The sequence below is a fragment of the Meriones unguiculatus genome, chromosome 3 (assembly GCF_030254825.1).
Source record: "Meriones unguiculatus strain TT.TT164.6M chromosome 3, Bangor_MerUng_6.1, whole genome shotgun sequence".
Lineage (NCBI taxonomy): Eukaryota > Metazoa > Chordata > Mammalia > Rodentia > Muridae > Meriones > Meriones unguiculatus.
Genome location: NC_083351.1, coordinates 57,523,709 through 57,528,267, shown reverse-complemented (window position 1 = coordinate 57,528,267; position 4,559 = coordinate 57,523,709).

Sequence of the window (4,559 nt, the reverse complement as noted above, 5' to 3'; positions counted from 1 at the left end):
GAGAACAGCCCTGTCACCCGGGTATGGTGGCACACGCCTGCAATCTCAGCAACTGGCAGGCTACAGCAAAAAGTTTGAGGGTCTCAGGTCAGCCTAGGCTACATAGCAAGACCTTGTCAAGGGAAGGAAGGAAGAGGGGAGAAATAGTGGGCTCAACAAAAGACAGGGGTTCCAGATACCCCAGCAGGTAAAGGTGTTTGCCACCAAACCTGAACTTATATGGTAGAAGAAAAAAAATCAACCTACACACACACACATAGACATGCATGTGTGCACACACACAGATACACACACAGACATGCGTGTGTGCAAACACACACATACACACACACACATACACACACACACTACATAATTAAATTTAATAATGAGGAAAAGACAAGCCAGAAATGGAGGGAACCTCAAGGACACATGAGTTCCTTTTCTTCTCCTATTCTGAAAAAACAGGAGAAATATTTTGGGGAAGAGTAGGCTCAAAGCTCAATGAACCTTAGAATCAAGGGCTTTAATTACTCATCCATGCAGAGAGAGGCACTGAGCAGGAGAGAGCCAAGAAATGGACACGGCAGAATTCTCTTAGTCATTTGCTAATGCTTAAATCTGAAAACCGTGACTCTGCTCATGACACATGTAAAAGGCCACACTAGGGCCTGGCAGTGACGTGGGCTGCCTCTCTCTGGGAGCTGATCTAGTTATCTTGGGTTTATTCTTACCTTCCCTACTCTGCCACAAGTCAATGGCTTTGTTTCAACAAGCTTTGGGAATATTGTCCAAAACCTACCTACCTACATATATATTTTTTTTATTTTTTTTATTTATTTTTTTTTTTTTTTACAAACCACCTACTGGATAATTGTGAGGCAGGATGATGGTCCCTAGAGATATCTAATCCTAATCCACAGGACCTATGAATTTGTGACATGGAAGAGATCACAAAGGGTTTTCAAAAAGGTTGCATCAAAAGTGGCTAATCAGCCAGACGACGGTGCATGCCTGTAATCCCAGCACTCGGGAAGGCAGAGGCAGGCAGATCTGTGTGGGTTTGAGGCCAGCCTGGTCTACAAAGTGAGTCCAGGACAGCCAAGGCTACACAGAGAAAACCCTGTCTCAAAAAAAAGGGGGGGGAGGGTGCTGATCACTGCCCTTGAGCCAGGAAATGGTTCTGGAACACCCAGGTGGGCCCACGAAGTCACAATCGACCTGTAAGTGAAACAGGCATGGGGGCAGGAGCATCCACGCCACGTGAGGTGCTGAGAGGGAAGGAGGCCACAAACAAGGAAGTGTAACTAGCTAGAGACTAGAGAGGAGGCAAGGAAACCTCCTCCCTGGACCGTGCTGGCACTTAGGTTTTGGCCCAGCCGAGACTCACTGCCGACTTCTGACTTCCAGCGCAGCCAGTTCATACACTTTCACTGTTTCAAGCCTCTGAGTTGTGGCAATCTGTTAAAGGAAACGATAGAGCGGCTATCTATGAGTTAGGGTGCGTGGGCTGAGGAGGTGGCTCAGCTGTTGAGAGTACCTACCACCTGGTGGCTGGCAAACAGCGAAAAGCGCTCTGGGGATCTGTCATCCTCCTCTGGGTCCACAGGCACCGGCACACATGTGCCGTGCAGACATACGTAGGCAAAACACCATACACATAGAAAAATTAATGTTAAGGGCTAATGGACTAGATCTGACTGGTTTTTGTGCTCTCATTTTAAAACTCCAATTTGGACTGAGCAATTTGTAAAATTTAAAAAAAAAACAAAAACTACCTGAGAAAGCACCAGGGTCGGAGCCGAGTCCTTAGAGTGCTTGCCCATCGCCACCAAAGTGTGGCAGCGCTCACCTGTTACCTCAGCGCTCAGGGGCGTGACCAGGAGGATCCTAACGCTTGGTCAGACCTCCACCTGAGGCCCAGCTGTACTCCCACGTGAGGCTGCAGCCCAGCACTTTGCCTAACCCTCTGGGTGGCTGCTTCAGTCACCACAACCTAGCCACGGCTTCCCAAGCCAAGACAGCGGTAACCTGAAAGGGTGTCAGCACCCAAAGTGCTGGGAGGCTGCTGGGGACGCTTCTCTGAAGACGGCTACTGCTTGCCTCCCCCAACACCACGTCCAGGCAGAGCAATTGTAACACCAACTAATCCAGATGTTCCCTTTCTTTCGGTGAATTAGTCCGAACTTTGTACAGGACGTTTTTCTTTTAATAGAACAAGGTGTGAATATTCCTTCTTTTCCCCAGTATCCCTGACCTTACGTACCAGATGTTGCCAATCTTGATCGGCAAAGGCAGATTATCCACTGACAGCGCTTCGGAATCATAAACTTCCTTTTAAAACGTTACATGTGTGAGTGATTTGCCTTTATGAATGTTTGTGCACCTCCAGCATGCCTGGTGCCTGAGGAGGTCTGAAGAAGCTGCCAGATCCCCTTAACTGAAGTTCCAAATGTTTGTAAGCCGACATGTTGGCGCGGGGAATTGTTGAGGCCCTCAGGAAGAGGCGGTGAAGAGGAGAAGGAGGAATAGAAAGAAAAAAGAAGGAAGAAGGAAGGATGAGGAAGAGTCGAGGAGGAGGAAGAAGGAAGAGGAGGAAGGTGAAAAGAAGGGGAGGAAAGGGGGTGAAGAAAAAGAAAAAGGAGAAAGAGGGAGGAAGGAGAAAGAAGAGGAGGAGGAAAAAGAAGAAGAGGGGGAGAAGAAAAGGAAGGAGGCAGATGAGAAGAGGAGCAAAAGGGCGAGTGGAGGAGGAGGAGAAGAGGAACAGGAAGAACTTCCCATTTCTTGTTTACCTCCAACACCTGACTTTTGACTCCTGCCCTAGTGGCTGCCGCCTCTTCTGATGGGGCAAGGAATTCAAAAAGAAAAAGATAATTTAATTGTTGCATCTTTCTAAACAAAATGAAGATTTGTTACAGAAGACCAATTTATTTAATGACAAAGATCACTCATCTCACCAAAAATGAAAGCCAGAAAGAACTCTGTCAGCAGCAAAGGGCACTAACACCTCAGGTGTTAGCAGAATGCTTTCCGAAGTTGAAAGCTTGGTGGTTGCTGTGTTGGTTTTCACGTTTGGTTGTGGGGTGGAGACGGGGGCTCAGGCTGCAGCTCTTGTACGAAAATCAGAGGACAACTTGCAGAAGTCAGTTTCCTCCTTCCCCCACGCAGGTGCCAAGGACTGAACTTGGGTCTTCAAGCTTGACAGCAAATGCCTTTACCTACTAAACCACCTCACCAGCACAAACGCTTGCTTTTCCTGTCTTTTGTCTTTGTTTTCATTTTGAGTCAGGGACTCACTGTGTAGCCATAGCTGGCCTAGAACTTGCTATATAGAGCAGGATGGCCTTGAACCCACAGAAATCCAGGCACCTCTACCCCCTTAGTGCTGGGATTATAGGAGTTCACCACCATGCTTACCGTTCATTTTTTAATTGAAAAGTGTTGTAAAAAAAGCAAACAGACCTCGCTAGATTGTTTACATTACACAAAACCAGTTATTTCCATTTTTCACTAACTTCTCTGTATTGGAAACTTCTGCTTCTTTGTGAATGGATGTATTGGAGCCTCCATTTCTGCTCGACGTGGACCGTGTGACGATGTGTCCCACGAACACTACTTCTCAAGCCTAGGCAGCAGTCCCATCACAGTGCCTTCACACCGGTGAGAGGTCCACATCACTACATTCCCATACAGTCTGCAGCCAGAAATGACGTGTGCGTGTGAGATCTGTTCCAGAGAAGCTTGCTTTTGCACTTCATGCTTGCTGTGTGATGACAGGAAGTGTGCTCTCCACAACGCACCTGAAGTTATTCTGAGCTGTTATTTGAGAGCAGTTACCAAACATGATGCAGTTAGCCAGGTGAGGTGGCACATCCCTGTAACCCCAGCACTCAGGGAGGCAGAGGGGGGTGGATATCTGTGAGTTCGAGGCCAGCCTGGTCTACAAAGTGAGTCCAGGACAGCCAAGGCTGCACAGAGAAATAAACAAACAAAGGCAGTAGTTTGTTCTGAGCATTCTGTAGAGCCGAGTGGATAAACGGCCCTGGGTACAGTTCTCCTCAGCTTGAAGCCTGTGGGCTGTCAGAAATGTCTCCCAATTTCTGACATAGTATCATACACTGTTTGTATCCATGTATATCCAGCACATGGCATCTGATTGGAATGACACCTTTTATCTGTCTGCTCTGGGATGAGGCGAGGGAAGGGGGGAGGATGCTAGGCCGGGTGCAGGCTGTCCAGCTTCTGGAAAGATGCATCAATGTGAACAGCAAAGTGGCACAAGAGAGTAACCAACCACAAGGTTCACCAACAGCCAGGTGGAGAGCCGAAGTTCTGTTTGGTGAAGAATGTCAGAATAGGATGATGGGAAGCTCCCTTTAGGAAAGACGAGGGCAAAGAGGAAGAAAGAAGAGAGGAGCAAATTGAGGGATCACAAAATGAAAATACAGCGCATCTGAAATCAATAAATAGATGCCAGGGGCGAGTGAGTCATGAGCACGAGTTGTTAAGAGGTGGAATTCGAGAGATCAAGCCACACTGCTTAAAGCGTCACATGATCTTCCCCTGGCCCCGTATTTCAT